At 45.5% G+C, this 24,188-nt stretch overlaps 1 protein-coding gene and 1 long non-coding RNA gene across 10 annotated transcripts in view; one reads left to right on the forward strand and one right to left on the reverse strand.

The window, feature by feature from the left end:
• Window positions 1-6,565, forward strand: part of LOC139773944 (uncharacterized) — a 146,716-nt gene extending 140,151 nt beyond the window's left edge. Inside the window, exons 1-3 of one of the 2 annotated variants that reach the window (XR_011718475.1) lie at window positions 1,488-2,158; window positions 3,890-3,979; window positions 5,137-6,565. This is a non-coding gene — a long non-coding RNA (uncharacterized lncRNA). Of the gene's footprint in view, window positions 1-1,487; window positions 2,159-3,889; window positions 3,980-5,136 lie in introns of those variants that run through there. The other variant, XR_011718476.1, reaches the window with a different exon arrangement.
• The window catches only part of LOC139773910 (uncharacterized), a 394,169-nt gene that overhangs the window by 291,056 nt on the left and 78,925 nt on the right, over window positions 1-24,188 (reverse strand). The gene's annotated exons all lie outside the window — the stretch shown is intronic.

Genomic DNA, 24,188 nt, shown 5'->3' on the forward strand with positions numbered 1-24,188 from the left:
CGAGGGCCAGGCGAGGTGGTTAAAGGGGGTTCAAGAGTAGAAGAGCGTTTTATTTGCGAGGCAATGCGACGGCTAATACACCAGTCACTGGACAGCGTCCAAGTCATAAAATGGATTTTATGACGCCGATCGATACAACGAGATCTCTCTCTCTCTCTCTCTCTCTTTCTCTCACTTTCCGACAGTCGCCGTTCCCCTCTCACGCCCCTCTCACGCTGTCGGATGTCCGCCGATGCCCCATATCGGTCCGTACCTTTCGAGGGAGGATGGCTTTGCGTATCCACGTCGTTCATTCGAGCAATCTCGAATACTGCGAAAAGAATCTAACCGATTTGCTCCCCCCGCGTTTTTCGAAGATAATATAATCTCATTCTCGATATTGATCATCGCAGTTTCACACATTTATTATATTTCTTCGCTGTCATACGATGTAAAAATGTAATACACTTTTTAAATAAAAATTAATAGCATTTATGAGAAATTTGGAGCAAGGAGAGGGATGGAAAAAATTTTTCTGTTTTAAACTAATTTGCGTGTATTGTTCAAAGTTGAAAATCCCAAAGTGAAAAGAAACGCGCGAAAGTTAAATCCGACGGTGTCTAGAGCGAACTCTTTTAACCCTCGAATCATGCCTCGGCACTGCTTGTCGAAAATTGGAAAGTAAAAGCTCCCAAGTGACACGGTGAACAGGAATGAAAAGTTTCCCGACCACGGGAGTCGAAGAAAGAGCGCGTCGCGCCAACCAAATTGCTCTTAACCAGGTACTAGGCAGTCCGGGAATGAGGATTTTATGGTTCTCCTAATGAATTGAAACGAAACGAGCCTCCGGCAGACTCACCCACCGGCCGCACCCACACACATCACCCGTTATAGTATACGGAAATCGTCGTCCCTGCATCGGGACCACGCGGAGGTGAAATTTGCATCTTGGGCGAAAATTGAAATGCACCGGTACAATGGACAGGGAAGAGTGTCCTGCGAAATGACTTTTATAATAGGGACGCAGATAATATAGCCGCGGCGGGGCGGAACGAGAAGCGTTTCTAACTGACGGTATACATACACATAGCCACCGCAACGTGTGTACGAGCGTATCGCGACTTTATACACGTGGGAGGTACACCAACACGTCTCGAAAGAGCTCTGCGCTAGTGTGCGTGTACTTACATATCCCGGCGTGGTAATGGTTGTCCATAACAACGAAATTTTCTCCGTTGGATCTTCGCGATATACCGTCGCACGCACACAAACGTGGAAAAGGTGGAGATGGGTGGAGAGTGAGTGAATATGTGCGCGCGCGCGCGAGGTTATGCGAGTATTTCAACGTCCGTGTATTTCAGCCGCCACGTCGACGGCACCCCCTCGGTATTGCGCAGAGGAAATTGAAATATGCAAATAACCGCGGCTAGGTAGCGCCGACTCTACGAAGGTTGATGTTTCGTCCGCGGAGTGTATCGGCATTTATCGCCAACATACCGGACATACCCCGCGTCGAAAACGGGGCTTTTTGAATATCGATAACAGCAGGTTGTCCTCCCCCGCTGCCATGTGTCCTACGCCTGCTGCATTCGCCCGGCCGACTGGCGCGGCGAAGGGTATTTGCTATTTTAAGAAGGTGATCGCTCTCTCGTCCGATTCGCGGGACGACTTACCACGTTCTATGTCAGGCCGCCGCCGCCGCTGTCGTTCGAGCCGAGGAACGTACGTCGCGAATGCATACATTACGAGACCACACGCTCAGACTTCCGCGTCGCTGATCGCGAATGAATATTCATCCGTTCCTATTTCGTCTTTGTCGGTCGTTCCCGGCGATTAGCAACCGCGCTATTATCAGACGTCGAGTTAATTCTATTCTCCTCGGCACTTCGCGAAAGTTAGCCTCGTAACGTCGCAACAGTTTGAAGTTTCCCTCGCGAAGACGGGGGAAAAGGAAGCGAGAAAGAAGACTCGTGCTACCGTAACCGCCAAGTCTCGGTCCATAAAGCCGCCGAGTGCGCATAAGTGAAGTGGTCGCACGAAACGGAACGACGGACCTGCTCTGTGGTATTCTGTGCCATCAACCTACCTACGCGACAATTGTTTGCGATGTTTGCGAAGAAAAACGCCGTAAAAGCTGGCTGATTTCGCGGCGCTGGGCAGAGGACTCTTCGTTAAAGAGGTTTGATCGAAGTTTTCAGGCACGATTTCTCACGATCATAAACAGCCGAATGGAAATATATGTACTTTTTTATTTGATACACTCCTTTTACTTCTTGAAAAAAATTCGTGCCTAACTTCACCTAGCTTTACCACAGCTATTGGTACGGTCCCTCCATTGGGCCTATGTGATACAGTGTCATACGACCTGTGAAATCGTTCTCGTCGCAAACCTCTGTTCCGGATCCGATCAAAGGAACTCGGTCAAAGATTGTCGGCCTTTGAGAAATGCTTTTGACCCACGGTGGATAGAAATAGACCGGTCAGTTCAGTCAATCAATATCCAAATCGACGATTCTACTGAATCATGTCAGAAAAATTATTAAGCGCGCTATAAGTGACATCGTTTGTTGGATCGTTCTTTTGCTGTTTTGTAATAAAATACGAACGAAATGTCTCAAAAAATAATTAAAAAATTCTGTAAAATTCTTACAATTATTATGGTGGTTATTTAAAAAAATATCACTTTTCTTCAAATGTTAATTGCACTAATATTTATAAAAATATGTGTATATGAGTGTATATAACGTGTAAATATATGTGTCTAAAATTTGAGCTGGAATCCGTAAGTTCGTTAAACCCAAATGATTGTGCAGATCAGTCATCCCTGCGGAACGATTTAAAACCTGATATTTTGAACATTCCATCTAATTAACCCTATTGCAATTATTAATAAATCAGCGCTGGCCCACGCCTTCTTCAGCATTTCTGTTCTGCTTTCTTCACCCCGCGTTTTCTTCATTATAAATAAGTCTCTGAGAGAGCAGAGCATTAACGTAAAATGCTCCCATTGAAGGCAATTTTTATTCAAAGCGCGACACTCACAGGCAGAGCGCGACGCTTACTTTAAACCTGGGTTTTGAAAGTCACGAATGGTAGAAATGTAAAAATAGTCCATCTACAAAGTTATTAAGTCTCCGTAAAGGCTGCCGAAACGTTTTCGTCGCAAGCAAGACCTCTCCCTTCTCTCTCTCTCTCTCTCTCTCTCTCTCTCTCTCTCTCTCTCTCTCTCTCTCTCTCTCTCTCTCTCTCTCTCTCTCTCTCTCTCTCTCTCTCTCTCTCTCTCTCTCTCTCCTCTCCCCCCCTCTCTCTCTCACTCTCACTCTTCTTCTTCTATTTTCTTTTTATCTTAATCTTCTTTCTGGTTCCTTATCTTTCTCTCTGTCTCGTTTCTTCTCTATTTTCCCTCCTCTTTATCTTTTCCTTTGCTCTGCCCATCCGCTTCTTCTTACAACGACCAAATTAAATACTACGCTCGGAAAATCTCCGAGAAAACTCGGATATTCAGAAGCGTCTTGGATACACTGCCACGTCCAATTTCAACTACTTTGCCCGCACAGTATATCGTCATGGAAGAAAAAGACGATAGAATGGAGACGAGAAGTAAGATGCATAAAGGGAAAGAGAAAAGAAATGTTCGATATCGCGAATGGTTCCCGAATAAAGAAGCATGTTTCTAAAAGAAAAATTGATATCCAACCGGCCTATGCTATCTCTTCAATTAAGCTCTTTAAAAATGCGTTTTTTAATTTTAATGACACCAAGCCGCGTGACGCGGCGTTTTACTATATAGAATGGCGAGCACATAGTTCGAGCCATGTATTTCGCCTTTATATCTACAGCCCTTCGCTACCTACGCGTTACCTATGTACAGACATAAATATGTACTTAGCCAGGATTAAATTATTTGCAGGAAGATGAAACGGGTCCGACCCGCATAGCTTCATTTCCCCAGACATCTTGAGCTGCGCCTACCGTGTGTCGATGGAAATGTGTCTTACAGGTAATTCGTTGGTCTTTCCAACACCGACGTCAGATATAAATATCAGATTAATTCTAGAGACGCAATCGAGATATAGATAGAATAATATAATTTTCGGGATAGTGTTGAAAGAAATACATATATCTGTCTCTTCCTATAAATGCGCGTACATAGAGTACATTGCATAGTGCAAAGTAACATGGGAGATCGCAAACAAACGGATATTGCGGATATAATAGAGTCCGCCCGTGATATATTCGTCATTGTAGAATTCCGGCTTAATATTTCATCGGCGGCCGCTAGAACACAAGTGTAACTTATGCCAGTTTAATGACCGTGCGCGGCATTTAATTCGGGCATTTAATAATTCACGATGGTCAGGACGAGCCGGTACGTCGCGTATCGTAATATTCGCGCGGTGTATAATGTTCGAAAGCCCGAATGTGTTGGCTTCCAGTGGGACCATGACAATGCGTTGTATTACACCGGCTCTTACTCAGGTCGCGCTTCTCTCCCCTCCCTCCCCCCCCCGACCCTCTTTCCTCTCAGCAAGGATTAATTCATTCTCGGCATGGCTCGTACAGTGGACTACGGGGTAGGCTATCCTTCCCCCACGAGATATCTCGTTTCCAGAAGGATGCGTACGAATTTGGCACACGTTTCTCCGATTTGCATCTATATGAATAGGCGTGGATTACGGGATTGGAATAAATTTGGCCGGCTAAGTGAGCTCGGCAATTTATACGGACACACAAGCACAACGGACGCGCATGTCTTTATAAATGCGTGTATACGTATATGTATGTAGAAGGTACCGGCTACCCCGCACGCAACCGAGGCGTGCTATAAAACTTTATTACGCTGCAATTTGTCTAACCACGAAGAAACAGATAGAAAATAAATCACATTTTGTGACGTTAAAAGTGTCTAATGATTAAAATTGTGAGAATTCATGTAATGCGCGATCTTAAGCGTAAATTTAAAATTTATGAACGCAGATGGTACGTATCCAGATTGCGGAATATCATACGCGTATGTTAGACGCCGTATGTTAATAATATCGTTGTGCTTCAATGTTCCGTACTTTAATATGTATACGTGTTACACATATTTACTTATATTACGCATATCATGCTAATGCAAGACGAACGACTAAATTATTTGTTCATCATTTTCAGTTATCCTGGTCATTTATGAGCGGCGTTGTCTCGGACCTCGGCGAGCCCGGCCTACACCGCCGTCATCGGCTGAACGAGAACTTATTACGATCCGTCATTTTGTCCGTTCGCCGCTCGTAACAAGCATCTTTTACGACACCACGTAAAATGGGAAGAACGATGGCGCGGCGCCATAGACGTTGATTGTCGGGGGACTTTCCTTCCTCGCGCTCTCTCTTTCACGCCGCGTCCCTTTCGTCGTCCACTCCCCGGCCGCTTCTCTCTTTTCGCAGTTTCTACCGCCCTGAGGAAAGGAATGGCGGTACATTCTCTAACGGAGGGAAACCGCCGTCTCCCTGAACGGGCATCCCGGCGCACGGTGGCAGGAAGACGTTGTTAGGGCTATTGCTCTCTGTCCGAATGAAGGACCGCTCATATTTACAAGCGACGGTAGCAAATGGTCGAAATGGCGAGAGGCAGCGGAGGGCAGCGTGCGGACGGATGAAACATCAAGGGAACGAACCCGTCAAATCGGCCTGTGGGACTCGACAACGATTCGCTTCTCTCTATCCGTTCCCCAATCTGCGCGCCATTTTTATTCCCACCCGTCACTGCGAGGGAGAGGTTGCATCCTCGGAATTCACTCGGGTGTTCTCGTCGAACGTTTCTCGCTCGTCACGCGATTTGTAGTGGTGATGATTTTCGACGAGATAAGGTGAAGATAGGTTCGGCGCACTTGATGGAACAAATGGTCAAATGCTTCTAACAGGACCTGTCGACGCATATTTTTGCCCGATGTCAATACACCAATATATATGCGCGTTAAAATTGTGCAATTATAGATTTTCCATCGAATATAGAAAACCGAATTTTTTAAAATAGAATTGAATTAAATGTAATTTTTTGTTCACAATTATTTTCAACTCTCTAATTAGTTTTTAATTAATACTTAATTGAAATTAAAATTGATATAATCGTGGCAGCTACAATAACGATCTTAAATCTGTCAATCTAGCTATCTATTTTTATTTAATTCTTTTTTAGATTAAACTGTGAAATAAATTAACAATAGAAAAAACTAGACAAAAAATTCTCGTCAGGATATATCGTCAAACGATAAAATCTTTAACAGATTGAAAGAAAAGTTTAAAGGGACGTTAAAAAAGTTCAGAGAAAAACGAACAGTTAAACTGTGTCGGAGAGACAAAAATTGGAGCAAGTGTGCCTTAGGCGGATACTTTTGGAAAAGTGTGGCCTAAATAGAACGTCACCCGGCAAGATAAAGACGGTTTGAAGACCAAGTCTAAAAAAGGATGCCATTAAACTACAAGCAAGTCGCAAAAAAGTTTCATACAGACCTCAAAATTAAAAACGGCAGATATAAAAGACTGTTTAATGTTAGTTACAAACTATATTTATTCCCGTAATAAATATTATTCAAATATCTATACATATACGCTTTATACTGCAATTTCTTAAATCGGTATATATGTATAATATACATGTAAAAAATATTACATACAAATAAGTGTAAAGCATCTCTCCCCCCCCCCCTCTCTCTTTCTCTCTCTCTATCGTTATTTCTATTCGCTACATAATAGGAAAACGCCTCGTTCTCTTCCGTAAATTCGCTAGTAGTCAATCCGTAGAGAATGTAACGGGCGGACGGTTTCACACTGCGGCTAAATAATATTGTACTTCCACCGTGCGGCGTTTTCTCTTTCCTCTTTGGCCCATCCCGACCACCATTCTCGGTCCCTTTCTATCCGTGCCCCTGTTCGTATGGATATTTTTATGAATCCATCGATGTATGAACACATGCAATCGTTCGCGTTTATTGTTTTTGTCAGGCCGGCTCCGACGTCGGCCGAATTTGCATATTTTGTAGCGGGTCGACTGTCCGGTCTATTGTGTCCAACCGACTGCTGAATTGCTCCACATCGAGCATAAGCTCGAACTTTTGCATGACAATAAAAGCCACAATAGTATCGAGCATGTTCGATTCGTATCGCTAACCAAAACTCACTATAGAGGAAGAAAGTGAAGGGAGAGAATAGCAAGATTTAGAAATAGAAACCGCAAATTCAATTTTGAAATATATTTTAACAGATTAATACGCGAATCGTGTTTTGCGGAGTTATTTAATTATTCAGTAGATATTGATGTAGCTCTCGGTCAATGTAGTACATATTTATAGTCAAAAGTTCCATTATTATCCAAATAAACATGATTATGTAATATAAAAATTAGCATAATCTTGGCCTTGATCAAAAAATCGATAATAAAGCCGAATGACGTTCTATTTTACAATATTTGTGAGACATCGATATTTTTGCATCAATATTATTATGGTATGGTGACATTATGGCCCATTTGTTCCGTGTCGCGCTCGTAAACACAGATCAATCGCGAAATGATTACGAACGTTTCAATTAAAATAAGTCATTCTGCCACTTTTATCAGCTTTACGAGCGCTGTCCGGGCTCCACGTGAATTATCTGTCGCGCTTCGCTTTCACCGTTACGATGATGTATAGGCGGCCGCATAAAAAATGTGAACGAGAGCTCCACGTCAGGGAGGCGATATCGTGAAAAACGAGACTTTCGGGATTGCCAGCGTGTACGGACGGACAAATAGTTCGATGGATCAAGTTTTAATGACCGGAACAGCCGAGCGCCGACGCCGCTATCGAGCCATTGACAAACCACTGCGGGGCTCTGCTGCTAAAATGAATCGCGCCGTTATTTGCGAACGCATAACATTAAACCACCCAGCGTAGCCGAGAGCGCGATGCTGTTATCGCGATAACAATAAGTTTGCAGATACGATTGTATCCTTTGAAAACTGATATTGGCGGCGATATTGATTGCGGCCGTGCGGTTCGAGGAAACTTATGTGATTGACGGAGATTTGGCAACGCGTGCTACTAATAGCCGTTCCCGTTTAAAAGAACATATCTGCGACTACAAATTCACAATTGGTTCGCCTCGCAAAATAGAGGATCTATTCGCGATTTGACATATCTATCAAAGCGTTTCTTCGAAAGATATAATTTTTTTTCTATTTTCTTCTATCACATATATAATACCGAGAGACTGTTCGTGGAAGAAAGTACCTTCACTGTCTGGAAACATCTGCTGCTCCAGTAGATCTTGTACTAGAGTTTAGTACGCAGATGTGTCTTATGATTTCGAACTTCAGACAGCCGTTTAATGATAATTAAAGATAAACTCGATCTGTTCGAAAGCTCAAAAGAAGCAAGTTTGGCAAGTCAGTTCTTTGGAGAAACACAGAATATCGCGTGTGAAGTGCCTTACATTCAATGGAAACGCTCTAATGGTCTAATGCTCTAAATACGAAGTCAACAACGATCAACTGGCTGATGTGCGCACATACGAGTCTGTCGACGAGAAACTAACACGCGAGCGATCGATGACGCGTGATAAAAATACACTCGAGTCTTCGGCGGCGCGACGTGTCGTTCTAGGCGATAAATCTCGCGATTCTAGCGCAAGGACCAGATAGAGACACGTGTCTGTTAATGGCTGGCACAGTCACCGGGTGGCGATCATTGCCAAGCCAACCTACGGCCGCCTCTATCCCCCGCGGCTACGTGCGTGGCTTTCCCAAAGCTCGACTTCCATTCCGGCATCTGTCCGCGGGTACCTTCACGTAGACGTGTGTACATATACCTATGTCCTCGCGACCGCAACCGTATAGCGTACGTATAGCCGTTGTGTGTTCCGGGCTTCTTCGTGTGTGGGTATAAAACCGCCTGGATTCTCTTTTTGCGGCGGCGCGAGATCTCAACAAGGTAAAGCGGACACGTTTTCTGGAATCGCTCGGGCTTCGGCTTACTCCGGTGGAATCAGATTCGACTTAAAGTGCAATTTCGATAATTCACGGCTGAAATACCGCCGCGGAATCCCAAGTCGCGCGGCGGCAATGTCGTTGCTTCTTTGCGTATATCGGTAACGCGATTTTCTGATAAGATACTCGGACTATTTCCTAACGCTTCCACGAAGGGAAATTAACAATCATATCGAGGCCAAAACGAAAAGATGACAAGCAAGTGTAAAAATAGGATGACTTTATCGAATACTCGATAAGGCTAATCCATATTGTATCTCATCCAAGTAGGTCGCTTTTACAAAACGATTCTAGTAATCTCGAAAAGTAGTAGTCTTTCTTTTAGCGTATCTCTCTCTCTCTCTCTCTTTAATTCGCTCTACATCAGACACACAAAGTATATGATCGTATAGCACAAGTACAGCTGCGTGAATCACGAACGCCAACGAGAAATGCCATCACGGGGAGCAAAGAAAATAAAGGTACTTAAATCCGCCTCATCGAAGAAGGTATATCCTCCCATCGCTCTCACACAGTCGGCAAACTTTTTCTTCCCCCGCCTGGCGAGACAAGAAAAGGAATAAGCGCCTCGGACGAGGCGATATCCTCCGGGGTTTGATTTCTCCAGGATCGCAATCCCGCTTGGTAGATTCATTGGCTCCGTTTCAATTCCGGCCAGCGGATCAAACGCCGACGTGCGGTCGTCGGGTGGCTGGCTCGCCAAGCGGGCAGAAGGGAAGCGGGTGGCGGGTACTTTGTGCCGTCGAAGGCGACGACGACGCCCGACGTCGACGCCGCCAGCGTCGCCTCCTCCGCCGCGCCGCGCCGAACTGCCGTCGTCGTCGTCGTCGCTCGCAGGAGCGATTGTCACCGTCGCGCAACGTCTAACTGGCGACGGCGACAAAGGAGAGGGCTCGCCGTCAACGACGCGACTTGGCAACTCGTCAAGAAGCTTGTAACCCTAACTGTGCCATTGTGCGCGAGGCGCTCGCTGGAAACTCCTCTCCACCCGAGCCTGCTGTTTAGAGCCTTCTTTGTTTTCCCCGGAGGGAGAGAACACCATCACCCGCGTCGAAGGCGCGCGTGGCACGTTTGTCCTCAACTGCCGTTCTTGTCCACGCGAATGGACCTCCTTATACCCGGACGCGTGCCCGAGGCCGCCACGACGACGACGACGTTGAGCTACCTTCGGCGCGAGGAACTGACGATGTCGACGAAAGGAGTCGGAGTAACGCGATATTACCCGCTTATAGAGTTAACACGCTTAATTACTTTTAAGGCTTCCTAAAGGCCGATAATTATATACATCCGATGTCGCCGTAAACATGCTTAAATGCGCAATCTGTTCAGGCTTGGGAAACGAGAAGAGAGTTCGTCATACAACGTTGTTCGTCAAACGGCCACGCGTGTCTCCGCCTCCTGTGCAATCGGCGGCGTGTAACTCGCTCGAAACAAAACGAAATTTGTAGTCCCAGAATAGCCGTGACGACAAGTTAATCGTCGTTGCGAGACGGTCTCCCCCTCAACTGGCGTTTGTCGAAAAATGAGAGAGCGGTGACCTACGCTCTACCTGCGACCGAAGCGTAGAAGCGGAGTAAGATACGATCGGTGATTTCGTTGTGCCAACTGGTCTGTGCACATCGGTCGGTGCACGCGAAGTGTACACATTTAGAACAACAAGTCTTTTTGAGCAGATGGTGCGCATCGGCACTCCCATAAACAAGCCGACGCCGCGGTCTATAGTCACCAGTCTCGCTCCTTTCGTTTCTTTCCCTCGCACCGCTCTCCCTTTCTCTCCTTCTCTATCCACCGTTCATCCTTTCTATTTCTCCCGCTGCCATTTCTCTTCCTTTTTCGCCGCGCTCCTTCCGCCCGCCGCCGTTTCTCCTTCCTCTTCTTCCGCCCGTTGTTCTACCACGTCCAAGGAAAGCCAATAAACCATCGAATTCCTCCGGTATATTGCGGGACTCCGGGCTGCCGCTTGGAACCAGCAACAAGTCCCGCGTTCTTATATTCCGCGAGTCGTCCCTCCGTCTGAGCAGACGTTCGTACTTTCGCAAATTACCGGCCCGTGGTTACGTGCACGCTCACTAGCTGCGAAAGTGGAGCGAAGGGAAAATCGAACACAAAAAGGAAAAGTGAAGCGATATATATATGGGCGACCATCGCCGTCGACGAACGTCACGCACCCCCGCGAGCTGCGGGGATGCGAGATCAACCGAGATGACATTGTGCGAAAAGTTTGTGCGCGGTAGGTCAACGATAAATATTATTCCATTTACGTACAGTCAGCGGAACAATTTCGCTAACGTCAAAGTTTCTTGTGATATCGAAGTATGGCGTTCGGCGTTCGTAATACGCGTGCTTTCTTCAGTTTGCGCAGTCTCTTTTACATTTTAATACTTAAAATTGAAAATCCAGATCAGTTTTCTTCTTGATAACGACATAGTCTCAATAAAACTAGATGAGAAAACTAAGTAGAATATAAGTTGTACGTAATATATTCCATCCGAATCAAATAGGCTACGATCAAATATCATCTAATTTACGATATTTTAGAAGTGGATAATCACAAATTTTTCAAGCTTTCCGAAACAAATCGAGAATTTCTCGAAGATCAGTTATCGACGATAATGAATGTCTCGCCGCAAATCGAAAACAACAACGCTGCCGGCAGCGGGAAGATAGAAGGGCGTTCATGAGGGGGTGCTCGGCCCGGTTATAAAACTTATATAATATCTGGCTGTCCAATCTTCTTCTTTCTCTCCTACGTCTTCCGTCCGTTATAAGTGGCGGAGCATTACGTGAGTGGAGGACCGTTTAACAGTGCCAGCGAACCGTGTTCTATCGTATGGAGGTCTATTGAATTTTTGCCCATCAGGGATCCTCCCGCCACGCTCGTAAACTAAATACGTCTAATGACTGTATCTCGTTAGTGCATCGCGCGTGCCCTATCTTTCAGTGACGACAACGGCGACGGCGTTAGACTTGCCACCTTGTTGATAGAACCTAGGACGACGGGCTTCTTTCCTTCTTTTACGACGACGATTCATTTCCATAAATAATGGATGTCCCCTAATGAAGCTTCGTGAGTGATGATAATTTTTCGATATTAAATGATTGTCCGCGATAAAGAACATCGAGTTTTGTGGTTTTACAAATTTTATCTCGTGAAAAAGTAGAAAATAAGAAAACGATTTCAAAACAAGAGCTTTAATTCTGCAAATATCTTTATTATATCAATTATATGTATATCTGCAAATTAAATGTGTAGGATACAAGGTGAAAAAAAAGTATTAATAGCATTAAATCTAATAATCTTGTTAATACAATAACAGTATTAGTGAAACAAATATTTATTTTATTAAAACAAGAGCATGATGTATTGAATTAATAAGATTATTTCCAATTAGACTAATGCTGTTAATACATCATTTTTTTCACGTGTACTAGATCTGGAAGTCTTTTCGTATCTTTATCGCAGAATGATCAAAATGTGGAAATGTATTATACCTATATTATTGTACTTCATAATTGTTTATACAGCAAAATATAGATATCGAAAATTACAAGAGTCTAAAGAGTCTAAAAACGTATCTTCGAGAGGAACGATTTCGAGCCGCTGAGATAACAGGTTAAAATTTCTCGTCGCGAATCAACACTTCGTAGCTGTCTGTGAGGGTCTTCAATTTGCCAGACTCGTCCGGAGTATTCCGACTACCACGACATGAGGATAAGAGGACGAGAGATAGGAGCGAGAAGTGGCAGGGGGAGAGCACAGTCGGCTAAGATCCGCGGAGCAAACTCACGATCGAGTGAAACAGAGCAAAACTGGCGCGAGCCATTATGATAACCTGGGTGCACGAGAGCGAGTACCATTCGCGCCCTGGTTTTAATTAGGTGTGCACGCGCATAAATTAACGGAGAATGAAGAGAGGTCGCGGAGGTTCGCGACACGTAGTTACCTTATCCGTATCTATCGTGCCACCTTCCATTCTCGGCGATTCCCCGCTTCTCATCAAGCAGACGAGAACGCCACGTATTTAGCGAAAGACCGTGGATATTTTGCGCCTCGCGTCTCGCGCACCGACCGATGGAATTTAAACGCGTTCCAAGAGTCACCGTGGCACCGTTTAAGTTTCCGTTTACGAGTGTCGCGCCGCAGGTACACCTTGTTAAGCACGCTTCGACGAATGGCTCACGTGCATGCTAACCTTTAAGGTGTCTGACGTGGTCGTCTGCATTAGTCGTAAACGTTTCCTGCAGTCGCGCGGCATGGCACTCGCGAAACACCGCGCCCGATGTGTGTGACAAGTATAAAAAGTACCGTCGGACCTTCCGCACGCTCGTTAGCCGTCTGTTTTTTCTTTCTCTTCTTAGACCGCCGCCGTGTCCATTTTAAAAGCGTGCAATTAATACGTTGAAAAACAGCAAAAACTCACAAGTAAATTAATAATTCTATCTCATTTCAAAGAAATCACGATTCAAAACTGCATAAACTGATTTCAGAAGGAAGTCTGACACGTAATTGTGCGTTACTCGCGTGGAATGAACACCCGTTAGATTATTCTCTGATCTAATTCGAACATGAAAATAGCAAAGTCTAATAGTTAATGCGAGCGCGTGTTTAACTTCTTACAATTCCTCGGATGGAAATTAATCATTGCTTGTAGCTCTATACATGACAATCTGCTATCTGACTTCCGGTCGAATAGACATTTAACCACAGTCTGTCTGTTACGGGACTAATGTAACGTCATCAAATGCGGTTATACGATATAACGGCAGTACCTTCCCATTGACCTTAATGCGAGAAATCGATAGCTAAATGAAACTGCAAATCCACAATTAGAGAAACCAGTTATCTTCCTCGCCAAATAACAACCGTCCTCCAGATTCCAGGCTTTAAAAGTTCTTTAGCTATCGCTGATACGCTCGGAAATGGCGGTAATGATTATGAGAGTCTCACTCTACACTGATGTAATAGTTGAATCGCTTGCAACCTCTTGTATCTCGGTGAAAAATTTGATGTGTCAGAAAAAATAATACTCGAGATAAGCTCGACTTCAGAGAATTATTTCTATCGCGCTACTATCTGATGATTCAGATAGAAAGAAAGAGATAGCGAGAAAGAGAGATATTAACTCGCACCTTACTACTCCTCTGCGTTTCTGCTTTCGCGGGATTAGATGCGTTCCACCTATACGCGAAGGTGAGGAAAGCGAACGGGAGCGAAAAGAGAAATAAATCCTCGATTCGGTAATTCCAAGGGTTTCGCGGCATAAATCTAAGTTCTGCTGCTGAGGGTCGGCCGACATAGTCCGCAAGATTCAGGGACTTTTGCCAGAGCAACTTTAATCCCCCCGGTAGTTCTCCTCTGGTTGAGTTACGTAGAGCTCCTCCGCGGAAGCCTGCAGCTTCCATGGAACCTGATAACGGTTGAAATCGATGCGGGACGCTTTAAATGTTGCATAAAGATATATAAACTATGCCTTAATCAATTTCGTATTTACAAAATAGCGCGGATTAAATTCACATTTCTGTAATAGACATTTTTCTCTGGAAGCTATCGTGGATTCTTTCTGTGGAGGTTGCTGGAAATATATCGCAGCGATGTAAGCAACGATACGAAACATCGTAAACGAGACAAAAATCGCAATTAACACTTCGCCGTGCGACGTTCTAGGAACTTATGCAATTTTCTCCGGTTTTCCTGCCGCTCCGGATGCGTAGAAAATTACGGTAGACAGGTGGTTTCTTTGTGGGTCGAGAAACTTGGTTCTTGCCGGTTCTACAGACGGTGTAATACTCTTACGAGGTACAGGAAGATACGTTATTAATATCCATAAGAGGCGAAACGGCGCGGTGGGGCTGGTGACGAAGAAGCAAGAGGCAGAAGCAGAAGCGGCAGCCAAGCGGGAGCCAAGAGTTACGTGTAGGTAAGTGTTAATCTTGGTGGGTTAACGCAAGCGGCACCCGCTGCCAAGTCTGCGGATTATCGCACATCTTGTAATTGCCAACCAATCCCACGGGTGGAACCGGTTGGGAGTGGCTAGAACTGTTTGGCATCAAGCCTGATTGTGCTACCACGCTCTCTCCTGTGTAGCGTTTGCCATTCGGCGGGCTGCCGACGTTATTTCCTCGGTGGGGACTCACCCTCAATGCCATTCCATCCTCAGATCGTCTAAATCCTATTCGACGTCTCGAACCTAGCCCTTCCTTCGTTTGTCAACAACGATAGACCACCGGTCTACTGGTCTCCGCGGAAATCGCAAATGTCCAATACCGCGCCGTTACATCCGGCTGATATATTATTACTCGGACATTTTCTACAATTCTGACTTTCTTCCATTTGGCAGCAGCTTAATACCTTACAGTTACCTTAGCTTCTGAGAAAAATTGTTATTGTCAACAGACGTATCCTTTATGTAATACTCACTTGTTAAATTTCGGTGCGTCGAATAATTCAAGATTTAAGAAACAATCCGATTTGAGAAACAGTCGCTATATATTAGTACACATTTTCTCTGTGTGTAATAGCTATCGCACATGTTGAAAAGACTAATTGCAGCGGCCTGGATTCAACGAGTTTGCGCCACGAGAGAAACACTATGGGCCATATGGCGAATATACCGGCGCGAAGTAGAAAACATCTAAATTAAACAACAAATACACGGAGACACGAGGATTTACATGGGTCGTAAAACACGCACTCCCCTATTTTATAGGTCCGACATGTCTCTCGGTGTGCCGACCGACCCTTTCACCGCGACGACCCTATAGAGCTGAAGCCACGCAAGCGTCACGACGCCACGAGATCACGGATTTACACGCAAAATGTATATCGTTGGCGCGTGTACGCCGAAAAACATCTTGAAATATTAAAGTAAGGACAATGGGAGGGGGGGGGGGGACGCGTGCTTGACCAGCGCTCATCCTCCGCGATGTCTCCCCTCGTTTCTCGCTCAACTTATAATTACTCCCCGGAATTGGCGACGGCGGCTGCGTCGGCGAAACTTCCTTGAGCTGTCGTCGCGACCTCCATCCTACTTGGTGAAATAGCGCGTTCGCGGAAATTGCTTGAATCCCGGGCGCGGAGCCGGGATCGTTTCAATTAGCGTGCGAATGCGAAGCGGCGGGTAATTCCGGCTGCGCGACGCCGAGCGCGAAGAGATAATCATCTGGAACTCATCGTAAATCCACTATCCGGCAGTTAGCCGGACAGTGTTATCGGCGTGGGCGTATGCGTATGCCGAATGCGTGAATCATCGTTCGGTAGTTGAGTATCCGAAATACGGCGGACTCGAAGGGAACGGCGTGGAATCGAAACGCAAAGTTCGACGAAGAGCATCGGCGGCAGCGTTAGTCGTAGTCGTAGTCGATCGGCTCGGATATAACGTGTTCGCTGTACCAAAAAGCGGCGGCGGGCAGGGTGGGCGATGTCGCGTGTATTTTATAGTTTTCCCTTGGCCGAGAGGGCGGCGAGGTGTTGACGGACGGGACGTAACAACAACCCAACGCAGCCTGCCTCTCATCTCGTTCCCTCCCCTTTACTCACCCCTCATCTCTCCCTTTCACTCGTTCTCTCTTTTCTCATACTCGTGTTCATTCATTCGTCTCGCTTCTTCAGCCTTTCTCTCTTTCTCTCTTTCTCTCTCTTTCGTATGTTCTCTCGTGGCTCTATCTGTCTTGTATACACCCTCTATGTTCACCTACCGACTGCCAAAACCACCCCTCGGACGAAACCCAAACAGTGTTGCCAAACGTCTGTGCGACGCGTAGCCTGGCCATTTGCATTTCGTTTGTGTCGCGACACAGAATATTTCGCGAACGCGTTTTATCGGGGGATTTTCGGTCCTCTTGTCGAGTGGCAGAGGCAGGCGCCAACCCTGTTTGCGTAGCAAACCTGCGACATCGATCTTCGTTGCAACTGTGTCGAGAGTCTTCGATAGGGTGTTAATATTCAATGACGATATACTTATTTTTAACAAGAGCGTTTTGAAGTATCGCAAAGAATTTTATCGCAGATTTTCTGCGGTCATTAAAACATTTGAGAATTTGAAACAGAATATTCGAATAATATATACTACTGGTATTTAAGAAAAATACAAGTTAAATTTTGTAAAATACTAAATAAAATTTGGCAGAACAAATAATTGATAATTTTTTACTTTCCTAATAATCTGGTTTCTAAGTTTAATATCAATTTTAGTACGCGTATAATATTAATCTCATGTAGTATTAATCCTCGGGGTATCATCCAGAATTACAACTTTGGAGTTTCAACGGACTACATTTTATGCCCATAGTCAATTTGGAGTTTGTATAGCCTATTTCGCGTATTAATTCCTTCTACTAGCTCTCTGTATACATTTCGCGATGTTCGGCATATGAATTTCAGCGATATTACAGTCATAAACTCAACGTCATGTTTCCCGACATGTATTCTAATGATAAAACTTCTAATAAGAAGAACAAACGCGTGGAGAAACTAAAATAACATGTCATATCGGGCCGCTTCTATTATCAGCAAATGACATAATTTGCAGAGGAACGAAGGCGACAATGTCTACACCAATCTCACGGACGGGCAATGTATCTTGTCGAGCGCGCGAGTGTTAAAATCTCAAAGTGTGAGTCGAGTCCGTGCGGGTCGAATTTCGGGAAGAAATTCCGCGGCCGCGACTCCTTGCTTGAATTTCAAAATACCGATAAAATATAGAACGGAAACTATCCGCGCCGGTATCTGCGCGCCGGCGGTCGGAAAGAAGAGCGATACATCTTGTCGGACCGGTAGTCACCTCGCCGAGAGATCTCCGTGAAGAGTGCAGATGCGGCACATATATGTATTATACGTACGTATATATAACAGCGGAGCCGCGTCTACGAAGTTGCGAATGTAGGAATTCGCAACGGGGCGAAATCGTAGGACCGTGGCAGACACCTCTGATGTAATGCGCCGGAACTTTGCGAACAAACAAATCCGCGGGCCGGGGCCGTGCACGCGAGGGCACCGTGCAGTCGATACAGGAGAACTGGGCGAGCGGCAGAGTTCGAAGGGAAGTGACAGAGCGGTGCCACGGTCTAAAGCAAATTTGGTAAACAATTAAGACAAACGGCAGTTCGGACGTATCGAAACAAACAGGTTGTACTTCATGCTCCGGCGCACTCGGCACGCCACAAATACGTCCTACTGGCTCGCTTTTTTCGCCGCACAGCTCTCCCCTATTTTTTATCAGGGAAAAAATGACCGATCCAATGCTGAGAATTGTGGCCGGTTGCAAAAATATCCTTGATAAATGTATTGACGTGGAAACAAACTTGAGCGTTGACACTCCGGAGTTTCGCGAATCCCAGTGGTCAGCGCTTGCGTTCGATATCGGGAGCGCGATACTTCGCGCAGATTCGCGACGGCTACAAACAACACGAGGTATAGTTGTTATCGTCAGTCCGACGGGGCACGTTTATAGCAAAAAGAGAAAAACGCGCTCGTCGTATCTGTGCCGTGGCGATCGTTCGCTTTCCTGAGAGATAAATGAAACTCGCTGTTTAATAAGGAGACCTCCGGAGAAAGTTCTTCGGTAATTAGTGATTATTGCTGCTACGTAATTTCTCGGAGTCGCGAGTTAGGTGGAGGAGAGATTTTTCGAAGCTATTACGCGCAAGTAGATTACCGGAGACCCGGCGCGGCGCGGCACGGCGTCTCCTTCTTCATAAGGAGGATTGGACCGGAGGACGGAAACGGACCTCGAAGCCTGCAACGAGGCCGGAGTTGTGGCGCAGTCTCATATTTTAAGTCTGGTAGAACAATATTAAAAGTACGGCAGCTGCGCTCGCGGCAGCGAGAGAGGGCTAGAACCGAGACGATATTCCGCACCCCCTCCGTTGGGACAGCTCCATCCTCGCGCCAGTCTGCTAGGAGCTACTCCCCGGTTCTTTCCTCTCTTCTTACTTCCCTTTCCCGCAGTCTGCACTTCACTCCATAGCCGCGTAGCTAAGTTTCCTCCCCCTCGTGCGAGGGTGCAGCTATGAAATAATGTGCACGTCGCGAAAAATCCGTAAATCAACAACCTTCCCTTTCGTTCCTTAATGTGGCCTTAATGTATGAAGCATTGCAGTGCATGTATAATTCATACTTAAAGCGGATGTAAAAGTTGAGGCCGATTCGTAAAAATTAAAGTCGTAACTAAGATAAATTTCTCACCGTACCACAGCATCTTTCGTCAATGGTCTATCAATGTAATTAACTATTTACCTACTCTCTATTCTACACATAAATATCTAATGTATGTCTCTGCACGCGTTGAAACCATTTAATTGTAGCGAGGTGTCTCAATTAAATATTCGGCCACTGAAAGAAGCTCGATTTTAACTGATGCACGGAGAGCATCTCTGCAAAGAGAAAGAAAGAGAGAGAGAGAGATAAAGAAAGGGGGTGAACGCACAAGTAGAGTGCCTCTCGATTGGTGAAACTACTCAAGTTTCCTTCAGAGTGGAAACTTTCGACTCCGTTGCGAAACGGCGAGTAGAAAGATGTGAAGAAGCTCTCTTCTCTTTCCCCCCTCCCTCCTTTTTTCTTTTCTCTCACACTCCGCTCCCGCGGAACTACCGTCATCCTCGCCCTCATCTTCCCTCCCGTTCTGTTTTGCGACGTGGTGGAAAGTATTTATCGTGGGCTTCTCCTGCCTCCGGGCACGGCCCGCTCGTCTCCTTCCGTCCTTTTTTCGTCAAGCGCGATCCGCGGCGCAAGTGAGGGGACCTTATCGGCCGCGTCTTCCAAACTGCGGAAAGCCCCCCCGACCCGGGCTAGGGAGAGGAGATTTGATAAAGACCGGAACGGAACGAACCGGGGAAAACAACTGGAGTGCATTTGTCTGGATCGCGAGGTAGCGGACTACTCTTCCTAAAGAGTTCCTTCTATCTCGCTATCTCTCTGACCTCTGCTTTGGTCTTATGAAGCAACAGTAGACTTTCAGCGACCATTTTCATCTTATCTCGCTACGTTCATTCTGCGTCGCAGAATGATAAAAATTTTGGTCCATAACCAGGTTAATGTAAGCCTGGCTAATTATGTCTAAACGTATGTAAATTAATAATCATAGAGAAATAAAATTGATGCGCACTCTAATTAAAAGATACGAACATTCTTTTACAAAAAATGTTGTATTTAAGTTTCTAAAATATAATTATATCCGCGTATATCTCTCTCTCGTCCTTTACTTCAGCACACTTATAATACATACCTACTATAAATACGAACGCCAAATATATTTTTGCATCAGTAACATTTTTCTAATTTATCTATATTCAGAAATTTACAAATTATAATACGTGTGTAAGTCACTTTTTAGCATATTGATTTCGTTAAGCAGACAGCTTTCGAAGAAGGCGGCAATAGATCGAACGCGCGAGGGTGCGAAAGCGCACGCCGTGGAGAAGCCGGTAAACGATGCGGTTTCTTTCAACCCTCTGGCTGGCGAAAAGCATTGAATGAATAACGCCACGGCTCGAGGCGTGCGTAAGTCGATAAAAACTACATCAATTAGACGTGGCCGTCGGTTCGCGAGTTTTAAGGGCTGAAAGGCGAAAGGGAATTAAACTGGGTGCGTGTTCTGGACGAAACTTTCGGCGCTTAAATCCCAGTTATTCTCCAAACCTGGTTTGCTATACCGCGCCGTGTTCACCGTTCAAAGTGAGCCACTACAAGCTCGCGACGCTGCGCCACACTTTTGAACTATATCCGGAATTGCATGGTTAAAGAGACAGCTAAATTCCAGGAACAAGAGCGATGAAATATCTTCTAGCCCTTAAACGCATTGTTTTACTGTCGCGCGGAAGATTAATTGCGCATTGTGCCTAGTATGTAAAAGGTTTCGTTTGTGCCTGCGCACGAGAACGCAAAATATATGCTCTACACAGGCATTCGCAGCGTTTCAATTTGCCTATCTAATTACCGTTTGAAATCACGATTGTTACTCATTAATTTCTGTGATATGGGCAGCTAACATTGGATTCTGCAAATTGCTGTTGCTGTTATCGCTGTTACAGATTACATCTCCCGCAAAATGCAGAACGGCTCAGAGCGCAACTCATCAACGCTGTGGTCATGCAGGTACAATGTTCTCCGGTTACCACGTTATTCGGTGAAACTAAAAAAAGATCCGCGCTTTGTTTCTAACCATTGTGCAACGCGCAATATCTCGCAGCAATTTTTATTCACATCAGTCGGTCGTAATTATTTTCTGTAATCGTCGCGATTTCGTTCGCCATAATGAAAAAGGCGCCGGGTAAAATATCGTAGATAAAAATACATTTATTTGAATGATTGGTCGGGCACGGAACAATGCAACAGATGTATAAAATATAAACATAGCGTATTAGCAGTTGCCAATGCAGCTGCAGCACCATTTTCCGACCGTGTATGTCGGAGTTCTGGATGTGCTGCTCCGCAAAAAGATCTACAACAAGCTGCGCGCCAAGCAGAGAGAGAGAGAGAGAGAGAGAGAGAGAGAGAGAGAGAAAAGAGAGAGAGAGAGAGAGAACAGCGTGCGGTCGAGATCATAAGGTGGCATAATTCGCCCGCGGGTAAATAAATCGCGACGAAAAATACACCGCGAACGCACCGGCATCGCGCGGCGTGATTAATTAGCGACGGAACCAGACGATTAAAATGCAGATAGCGTAGCGCCGCGCGTGCGTCGACGTTGCGCGAGGTGCATTACTCAGGAATCACGCGGTGCCATCCGCTCGCGCGTTTTATTCCGCCGCCGTATTCCCGACGACGGTAAATCAAGCCACGTGTCATTTACCCGAATACGTAATGTATCGCATAAATATACGTGCCGGCGCGCACACCCGTGCAATCCACGCGCACGGACAGGCGGGTGGGGGAACGGGGGGGCGCGAAATTTTTTTCCACTACCCTCAAACGGGAGTCGCCTGTCCCCGCGACACGAATCCTCCCTCGGTCATCCCTCGTTCCCTCTCTCTTTTCAGTTCGATCCAGCCTGAAAACCGCAATCCCTCATCTTTCCCTACATTTACTCGATCCGCGACGGCTGAAACGTAAACTCGTTCGTTCGTACCAGGACCGGTATTCGGACGGAATGTCCGTGCATTTTTTTCTTCTTTTTTTAGTTACCCTGACCGTTTATGCCTGCCATGACAACGGGCGAAATAAAATTTTCTGGGTATTTCCCTGGGAAAGTCCGGCTAAAACTGTGTACATACCCGTATCCAGTCGCGGTGCCGGCTGAATTGTAACTAGAAATAGGTACGCGAAATGTTCAACGCATATACTTTAATCATAGTCCGTATGAGCGGCTTCGGCGCGATATCGTTGAGTCACATTGCGATACTTTGCAAAAATATTCGTGAATTGTAATCGCCAGGCAAAACACAGTATGTTATGAAACAGCTGTTTCACTCATTCGTCGGATCCATCTTGAAAGAAGGCGGTGTGTAAGCCGCAATATAGTCGAATTCTTAGGAAATTCTGAGAGAAAGTCTAAAGAAAAATAAGATACGACAGTGCAGAGAACTGAGTGTAAAACAGACCTCGGTTAGAAGAATCGAGCTTGCATCAACTCATTCCATTTGCCTTTCCCTGAATGTAACTTTTTTCTATCTATACACATATACGTACAAGAATTATATACCAACGTATGTAAGAAGAATTTACCGATATTTTTCGAGGAAGTTGTATCTAGTACATGTATAAATATTATAAATATAATTTATTAAATTCGATTTTATGCGTTCCTCTTTTTTTTCACGCGACAAATTGATAAACTCCACTCCGCTGGAGATGCATCGAACCGAAGATCCTTTATCTGAACAGGTCATCTATAAATAATAGGCTCCTGAAACGGCGCAATGATGCGGAAACATCAAACTTGACTCAAGGACCTAAGCAATCAAACGGAAGGTGCGACTCGGGGGAAAAATCGGTACAAAATTATCCGCGTAAATTATTCACGGCATGAATACGCGGAGAACGAGAAAAATCGATGAGGCGAGAAAAACCGAGTTCCCAAGCGCCCGGCACTCTGTTTCCCGCAGCCTGGTCATCTGAAAACGAATAGATTTCAGAAGACCACCGTCGCTGATGTTGATCGTGAGAGATTGCCTACTGTTGGTATCGGGCGATGGCGGCGGCGTTTCGCCCCCAGCAGTGGAAGCACACGGAGGTTGCGGTCAGTACCAAAGAAAAGAAGGGCAGCGTGGAACAGGGGATCGAAGGAACAAGACCCTCCTCCTCGTAGGCGCGAGGAGAGGCAAGAACAGGGCCAACAACGGAAATAGAGGCGTAGGGAGGCTCCGCCGTCCCGCCTCGTCTTGATCAATACAGCCACGGCCTACTGCTATAGGTAACGTTTCGCAAGCCTGCCTTGCTTGCTTGCTTGCTTGCTTGCCTGCCTGCCTGCCTGCCTGCCTGCCTTGCTTCCTTGCCTGTGCTTGCTTGCTTTCCTCCTTCATCCCCGGCGAGACCTCCCCCCCCCGTGCTATAGATCTGTCTCTTATTCGAACCAACGCGCCTCGTCCCGTCCCCGTCTCGTCGTGACTGTTCCATCTCGTTCCATCTCCCCCGGCACTCCCGAAAGGAGATAGTAGGTATACGCAGCATCAACCTACCCCACGGGACATGGGCAACCGAGAGAACATCTTCCTCCCCCTCTTCTGCACACAGCTCTGTCGCTCGTCTCATTAAAGAGGAAGGCGTCGGATCGCTGCCCTTAAAAGCGTCGTAACGCCGGCGCGTTTCTAGAGGATACAATGACATTTTTGATCAACGCTGCAGTAGAGTGCCGTCTACAGGACGCAACTGTATTATACAGGCCAATATTTTCAGACAAATTCTTTGACTGATTTAAAATCAATATTTTCTTATTAATGAAAACGCGACAAGTAATCCTCGCAATTTTCTAATTTTTTATGTTATATTTGATATATCTTGATATATGATTTACAAAAATATTAAAATAGAATTTATCAAAATTAAATATAAAATTGGAGTTTGTGTGTGTGTGTGTGTGTGTGTGTGTGTGATTCTTTCTTATATCATTATACCTTGATTAATAGGAAGCTAGTTTAGAAATTATTGATGGTTTCTCTAAGAAGACATCAGCTTCAAATTCATGCAAGAACACGTCTGCAAATTTTGGGTCGCTATATCAATTATATACCTCGTACATTGACATACATATCTAACAATATTGTTAAAG

This window comes from Temnothorax nylanderi, unplaced genomic scaffold (assembly GCF_030848795.1).
Source record: "Temnothorax nylanderi isolate EJ_2023f unplaced genomic scaffold, tnyl_v1.0 TNYL_tig0004_pilon, whole genome shotgun sequence".
In the NCBI taxonomy this organism is placed as follows: domain Eukaryota; kingdom Metazoa; phylum Arthropoda; class Insecta; order Hymenoptera; family Formicidae; genus Temnothorax; species Temnothorax nylanderi.